Source organism: Clytia hemisphaerica, unplaced genomic scaffold (assembly GCF_902728285.1).
Source record: "Clytia hemisphaerica strain Z4C2 unplaced genomic scaffold, Clytia hemisphaerica genome assembly, whole genome shotgun sequence".
Classification (NCBI taxonomy): Eukaryota; Metazoa; Cnidaria; class Hydrozoa; order Leptothecata; family Clytiidae; genus Clytia; species Clytia hemisphaerica.
The window spans coordinates 55,458-64,210 of record NW_027103644.1 but is presented as its reverse complement, the minus strand read 5'-3'; positions in this window follow the sequence as shown (position 1 = coordinate 64,210).

Below are 8,753 nucleotides of genomic sequence, written 5' to 3'. Positions count from 1 at the left end.
TTCGTTACATGACACTTTCCCGTTTATACTGTAAACTAAAGCAAGTCTGAAAGTAAAAAAACTAAAGTTGTGAATAAGCGTTTTTCTTAAAAGAGGGACATAATAGCTACAGTAGAGTCTCTTAAACTCGAACTTCCATAACTCGAAATTGCCTTAACTTGAATTTAAATATGTGTTCCCCGTGCGTGTTGGAGTTATGGAGATTTGTTTGAAGTAAGTAGCCGGCACACTCACTCCTGACTAGACCATGGAATAGATGTTCAAAAAACCTAAATTCCATCTTTATGTTTTAGCCAAGATAGAGAAGAATAAGTGAAATTCGATTATTTCGAATGCAAATTAGGACAGATTTTGAAGGTTGTACTTTAAACCTTGTTTTTCCAAAGTTCTTCTAAAAAATTGTGTACCGCTCATTCAAACATGAAAAAATGTAGATTCGATAGAAAACAAATTAGAAGCAAAAGATTTCAAGGGACGTTTTCGGCAACTTATAGCCTGGATATCCAGACCATAAACTATTTCACCGTCTAGCTTTTTATAACCTTGTCTCTGGTTTACGGTCTGGTCCGACTAACTCCTCTGCAAGGATATTTGTCCCTGCATATGCGAGTATATCTAATTGTTCAGTACGCGCCCAGTCACTGAGCAGAATTTTCGCGGGGTTTTCGATATTTCTCGATGCGTGCGCATAATTTATGGAAAAAGCTGACATGGCAAAAAAGATAAACAAATGAAAATGAAAACACAGGTTCATTCTAAACAAAATGGCTGATGGAAAGGAGCCTTTATGAATGTGGCTGACGTTTGGATATAGTTTAAAGTAGTTTTGAAAGTTTATTGAGGTTTTATGGTAAGTAATTATGTGTGTCTGCCTCACAGACTGTGTCATTCAAAACTGTATTAGACTTTTTTAGTTGCACCAGACTCTAAAATTTTAGAAACTTTGTATGTTGAGGTAAGAGTTTTTTGCTGAAATTTTGAGTCTGGATACCCAGGCTAGGCAACTTATCGAATAATTGCCCCCGTAGGAGCGTAGCGACGAGGAGGCTCTCATAGTTTCACGCATAGATATTGGACTGGAATCTCAAAATTTTGCGAATTGTTTTGTTGTTGTCGCGTAAGCATTTCCGTAGTTAGTCTCTTCCGTAAATGTTCGGTTTTTTTCCGGGACGGTAGTATATATTTTCATATTACGTTATATGGTATTATCATTATTACATATTACAATTTTAGCTTTGATTCAGCTTTGAAAAGCTGAAGCGAGTGTTATAAATGCAAATCAAAACAGTGTATGATATAACACGAATTACAATATTACTTGTGCAAATCAAAACAAACAAAATGGCAGACTGGTTATGATGATGATGTATGGCGCGCCAAAAGGCTTTTTAATACTAACTTTTTTTTATAATATCAACTTTTTTTTATAATACTAACATTTTTTTATAATACCAACTTTCACTTTTATAATACCAACTTTCATTTTTATAATATCAACTTTTTTTTATAATACCAACTTTCATTTTTATAATATCAACTTTTTTTATAATACCAACTTTTTATTATAATACCAACTTCATTTTTATAATATCAGAATTTTTTTTTAATAGCAACTTTTTTTTACAATACCAACTTTTTTTATAATATCAACTTTTTTTATAACACTATATTTCATTTTTATAATATCAATTTTTTTGGTCTCGCTTAGTCAATTTTCTTTTTTCACCATGTAGACGGACCTTTACAGTTCTTCACTGGAAAATCTAAGAATGTGGATGCACCACCACAGATATCTGTAAAGCCCGAAGGGCTAGATAGGCAACTTTAAGCTTTCTCCAGCAAAAAAAAGTGAAGCAAAAATTTGACTTTTTAAATTTCGTGCCGATGATGGATAGGATCTAGCATTTTAATTGTTTTCGGAGCGCGAGATCAAAAAAAGTAGGCAGCAAACTCTATTTCACATCTCTTAAACCGGTAAAATTGCATATTTTAGTCACGTGACTTTGGTAGGAAATCCTTCCAAACCTAGGCTTCACTTTTTGATAAAAGCCCCAAATCTAGCCCTTCGGGCTTTACAGATCTGTGTGCACCAATGGCTGACCACTGGCGAGTCTTCCTACATTTTTAGAAATATTCAACCCAATACGTCACTTTTTCTATTGTTTAAGTGACGTATTGGGTTGAATATTTTGAAAATTCTCGGAAGACTCCAGTGGTGCATATCATGAAATTAGAGAATCGTGTCATCCAGTCTATCAAAAAACCTTAAGTGGCCTCCAGGCTAGTTGTAATCGCGCTAAGACTCCTTCTACATTTGATCGATTATACACGCATAGTAAGCGAGACAAAAATTGGTGTTATGAAAAAACTTCGAACTAAAAAAAAAGTTGGTACTATAAAGAAAAAGTTGGTATTATAATAAAAAAAGTTGGTATTATAATAAAAAAAGTTGGTATTATAATAAAAAAAGTTGGTATTATAAAAAAAAGTTGATATTATAAAAAAAATTGGTATTATAAAAAAAGTTGGTATTATAAAAAAAAGTTGGTATTATAAAAAAAAGTTGGTATTAAAAAGCCTTTTGGCGCGCCATAATGATGAGCTGATTCATTGACTAGAAAAGGTGTTTTGTATCTCAAATTTTGTTTCTTGTCTTTGAAACTGAATACTAACTAACTACTGTAATTTAGTGAGATGTTCACTTCAGCAATGATTTCAATTCTTTTTCCAGAATCTTTAAAGAAATTTGCTTAAGTTTTCAAATGTACATTTGATATTTTTGTTCAAACTCTGATTTATTTTTGTCTATCATTTTATTGATAACTACCTTTATTGTTTATACGGCAAGTACAAAACGCCTACTACCTACTACTTACTACTTACTACTTACTACCTACTACTTACTAATAAATACCATGAAATACCATGAAATAAGGAAAATAAATGATTTCTTGAATAAGTCAACCAAATTTAGACTTCAAACGAGTGAAATAACGTTTCTCTTAAAAAAGAATTAGATTTTTGTACAAAAAAGTACATTTCATTATTTCGTTGCTGCATTTTGTTTTTTCTCTTCGTTGTTTTCATCATCTCAAAACATTTTGCAGACTACCTCCTTCGTGGAGGTTTTTTACAAATGAGCGCGCGAATATTTTTCTCACTTGCTCAAAATCTTTGGGCAATCAAGACGAAAAAAAACAAATGATGAAAAAATATTTTTCACGTGGTTGTATGGTTGGTTGGTGGTCGTGTAGTCATTTTCAACTTGAATCACGAAGATCTTCAGTCAGTCAGTATGACTGGAATTGGAAAAAGTAAGTGCTGCTTTATTTGTAACTACTGAGTGCTATTTTTATTTATTCCTACAAAGCCTCACAGTCATAGCTTGCAGGCATGTACGAAAGCATCCAACGAGGACCTTTTTTTAAATATCTGTTTCCCAGACATAGCCTTCCTGGAAAATTTTATCTGTTGGCCGAATATTTCAAAAATCTTATTCCTAGAAATGAAGATCTGTTTCTCCGCAAAACCTAAATTTTTAATCTCAAAGTATCTTTCCTAGAAAATTTGATCTGTTTCCACAATTTTCAGAATTAAAATTTTGATCTGTTTTCCCAAATAGGATACTGTTCCCCTCTCCTGGAAATTTTCATCTGTTTCCCTTTCATTTTGTTATTGATATCTGTTTCCCCCATAAAGTTCAATCTGTTTCCAATGCAATATCATCTTTTTTTGGAAACAGATATCTGTTTTCCAATTTATTATGTCATCTCCTAGAAATATTGATCTGTTTCTCTCTGATGACGTCATCAGCTGGAGCGGGGAAACAGATAGTTTTAAGGAAAAGGTCTCTCCTAGAAAATCGGATCTGTTTCCCCATTTTTCAAAAAAAGCTCTCTCCTGGAAAAGGGAAACAGATATTTCGGGGAAATGGGCTCGTTGGCTGCTTTTGCATGTAGGCAGGCAGGAGGTAGGAATCATGTATTTTAAGTTTTATGGACAGAGAGGCCAGGCCCAGAGGGGTAAATTGATTAGGGTACTAGATGGGTTTATTATAAATCTAAGTTCGTGTTGTGTCTCTATTTGTGTTCATAACGTTTTAGTAAAACTTTCTTTGGTCGCATGTTTTTATAGAAAAATGGGCCAAATTTGATCTATTTAGTTCAAGAGCAGTCGCCGGCAGATTTTTTTGAAATATCTGTTCCTTTTTTCCAGGAGAGAAAATTTTATGGATAAATCTAGGAGAGACTTTCCTCAAAACACACAGGTAAAATCCAGGGGTCGCCTTAAAGACATCTGTTTTTAAAATCCAGGAGCACATTTTAAAGAAAAACACATACAATTTTCCAGCGGGCAATCTGTTCAAAAAATCCAGGAGCTAAATTGTGAAAAACACGCGAAAAACACAACCAGATGCCAGATTTTTTTCCAGGGAGCTTTATAATTTTCTTAAAAGGTCTCATTTTCTAGGAGCATTTTAACTTTATTAGAGAATAGCTGTTATATTTTTCCAGGAGCGTAATATTTCTAGAGAACAGATATACATTTTCCAGGAGTCCCATTTTTTCCCAGAACAGATGATATAATCCAGGAGAGCCCAGGATACAGAACAGATAGTTTTTTCCAGGAGAAAGGGACCTCAAGAACAGATATTTCATTCTTCCTAGCCGGTGGCTGCTCTTGTTAGTTCTCAACTTCAGTTGAGCTAGAATCTGAGAAATGTCTGTATCTCAGTCTGTCACCTCAAAGCTTTAGGGCAGGCTGGAGTCTTCAAAAATGGTCGGATCTAGCTGAAATTTTGCACACTCATTCCTTGGGTAAATCACTGGGGTTTTTCTTTCATTTTTTCAAAATTTAGATTTTTAGGGGCGTGGTCACAAGTTTTAGCCTCAAACAAACGAGGCTAAAAACTTTGGGGTAGGCTGGAGATTTCAAAACTGGTCTGATTCGGCTGAAATTTTGCACACTTGTTCCTTGGGTGAATATTTGGGGGTGCTTCTTTCTCTTTTTCAAAATTTTGAATTTTAGGGGCATGGTCACAAGTTTTAGCCTCAAAATGAAGCTAAAAACTTTGGGGCAGGCTGGAGACTTTGAAAATTGTCTGATTCGGCTGAAGTTTTGCACACCTTGTTCCTTGGCTGGATATCTCGGACAGTTTTTTCATTTTTCAAAAATTTTCATTTAAAGGGCGTTGTCACAAGGTTTAACCCTATTGGCCCCAAGCTTTTTTGACTTTGGTATCCCCAGGGGGGGTAGAATCTACCACCCTCGATTATTTTTGATCTAGAAGAGCTATGGTCATGAAATTTGGTACATATGTTCTCCATCATGAAACAAATTTCCAGGAAGAAAAAAAAACCGATGACGTCATTCAAAAACCGATGACGTCATCACAAAATGTCCACCTGTCGGAAAAAAGCCCAAATATATGGTTTACTAAACTGTCTATTACAATCGAACCAATAAAGATATTTAGATTCTGTTTAAAGATTCAGAAAGCTGAAAGGTTGTTCTTTAACATAATTGACGGTTTTGAAATTTCCATGAAGACTTTTCCTTAAAATCTATGCTGAAGATGAGTAAAATTTTCAAAATTTGATGACATCATAAATGATGACGTCATCATTTTCAATTTTTTTTTCTTCAATTTTTCAAATTTATATTGTCAATGCCTATCACGTGTCAAAATTTGAAAATGATTGAATAAATAGTTCAGAAGTTATCAGCACTTTTAAATTTTGAGTTTTAAAGCGGTTTCAGCTGGGTTTTATGTCATGTTTCACAATAAAGTCGTAAAACCTGATCTGAACAACTTATGACCCTAAAATTTTGCACAAATACTGTTAATAAGATTTCGTTAAAAGTCAGAAAGTTTCAAGTCGTTTGAAAAAATTTTCTTAGAGATATTCAAAAAAGAACTCCAGCGTGGTAGATTCTACCCCCCCCCTAGGGCTAATAGGGTTAACCCAAAACGAGGCTAAAACTTTTCTTTTATCAAAAATTTTTATTTTTCAATTCTTTTATTATATGTTATATGAACTTTTCTTGAGATTGACATATCTAATCTTTGTGAAGTGTTGCATCTAGGGAAAAGGAAAATCAAGCTGATCTTTATGTAAAAAATCATTTCTTATACATATAGTTGTGTTCATTTCCTTTGATGGGATGAATTTTTTTTTTGGACCTACCCCGGTGGGGTGGAGGTCCTATAAATTCACCTCTGTCCGTCCGTCCGTTCGTTACCAGCTTTTCTCGAGATTGAATCATAGGAATCATCTGATTTTTGGTACAAAGGTGCAAAATGGTGGTGGCCAAAATGTGACGGAGCCCGATTTTCGAAAAAAAAATTTTTGGGCCAATTTGGGCCAAAAAACGGCTAAAAAACGGGTTTTTCGGACTTTGTGAAAAATTGGATCATTAATTTTTTCTGATTTTTTACATGAAAGTAGGGTACCATCATAGGTAAAAGATGGCTTAAGCAGATTTTTGCAAAAAAATTTATTTGGCTTAAAAAACGCATGTTTATCTATAAGAATCACTATTAATAAGCATACATCAATGTTCTTAGTCAAATTACTCAATTTCTTTTATGAGATATATGTTTTTTTTGCTCATGAGGGCTTACTTTTAAAGAATATGTGTGTTAGCCATGAAATTTGGGTTGCTTTGCGTGTTTTTATAGGAAAACTGGCCAAATTCGATATTTTTTTATAAGCACATTATCAATTACTTAGGTACGTTAGCTTTTCTCGAGATTGGCTCTTTCATTCTTTATGATTTTTTGCACAAAGATGCATAACTATAAACCCTCGAATGTGACGGAGCCCAATTTTTGAAAAAAAAATGTTTTAGGGCTAATTTGGGCCAAAAAGCGGCTAAATAACGGGTTTTTTGGACTTTGTAAAAAATTGGATCATTGATTTTTTCTGATTTTTTGCATAAAAGTAGGGTACCATCATAGGTAAAAGGTGGCCCAGGGAGATTTTTGCAAAAAAGATTTTTTGGCTCAAAAAACGCATGTTTATCTATAAGAATCACTATTAATAAGCATATATTAATGTTCTTAGTCAAATTACTCAATTTTTTATGAGATAGATGTTTTTTTTTCCAATGAGGGCTTCCTTTTGAAGCAATTGTGTGTTTAGACATAAAATTTTGGTTGCTTGGCGTGTTTTTATAGAAAAACTGGCCAAATTCAATATTTTTTTATAAGCACATTATCAATTACTTAGGTATTAGCTTTTCTTGAGATTGCCTCTTTGATTCTTTATGATTTTGTGTAAAAGATGTGTCAAGCAGATTTTTGTAAAAAATGAACCTTTCAGCTCAAAAAACGCATCTTTATCTATAAGAATCACCATTAATAAGCATACATCAATGCTCTTAGCCAAATTACTCAATTTTTTGATGAGATAGGAGTTTTTTGCTAACGAAGTCTTGAATATGAAAGAATATTTCAAGAGCATGAAATTTTGGTTTCTAAACGTTTTTTTTATAAGAAACAAACGACTAATTTTAATAAATCGTCACTATTTGTGTTCTGAATGATTGTTTAACGTTGATATTGCTCACGTAGATATCGATTATATATGTGTTAAATGCATAACCAGGTAGGTCCATAAAAGTATCACTTGTTGTCAATGAAGTTGTAGTTCAACTGAATATTTTAGCTGTAGCTGTAGGCTAAGGTGAAGGGAGGGTCTCAGGAAACTTCATGAGCCCCCTCTGGGGTTTTCGTGATGCTGTGGATGGCGCTCTTTTAATTTTGTGATTTTTGATTTTGTGATAATTAGTGTAAAACTAAATCTCTCCTTTTAGACTTTGTTGTAATATTGTCCGATGACGAAGAAGATGTAACCCAGAAAAATTTAAGGAAGCACAATGTTTCAACAGGTGTGAAAACATTAAATTAATCTGACAGTTAGAGAAAAGAAGCGTTTTGTTTTCCTTAGAGACATACTGGAAAAGTGGGAGGCAGGATGCTGAACCGGGAGGCAGGAGGGTGAAAACAACAGTAGGTGGCGAGAAGTTGAAAATTAAAGTGAGAGGTGGGAGGCTGAAAGTGAAAGGGGAGGCAGGAGGCTGTACAAACAAAAATGCAAGGCTGGAGGCCGAAAACAAAAGTTGGAGGTGGCCTCCCATCTCCCACTTTTCCAGTATGCTTTTTTAGACTGGTTTAGAGGTCCTAAATTTAATATTTTTTAAAAAGATGTTTCACAATTTACTGCATTGATCTAAAAATAGATACCTTTTACCCCTCCCTAGACCTCTGTAGAATTAGATGAAATTCCAACAAATATGTGGCTGACCTGAAGTTTTGCCGATCATTCTTCATTCATTCATCCATAACTGTCATTAGACTTGCCATGAAAAATGAATGAAATGGGAGACATTTTAATAAAGAAAATTTACTCTTTAGATTCTGTTATAATTCTGTCAGACAACGAAGAAGAAGAGCCAAAGACTCCAAGACAGAAAAAATTAAGGAAGCTGAATGTATCGACAGGTAACTGAAAATTTTAAGTTTAGGTCTGGGCCTGCATTTTTTTCAGTAGCATGGTGACAGGGGTAAGGGGGACAGTGCTCTCAGCGACGGTATTGTCAAGGGGGTGCCAATAAAAAGAGAGGGCTGTAATTGCTGTAAAGAGAACGTCCCTTTTTAAAGTCTTTAGCATAATGTCCAGAAATGTTTTTTTCATGTTTTCACCAATATAATTTTATTACTTATTGTCATTCCTCATTTTCTAAAACGA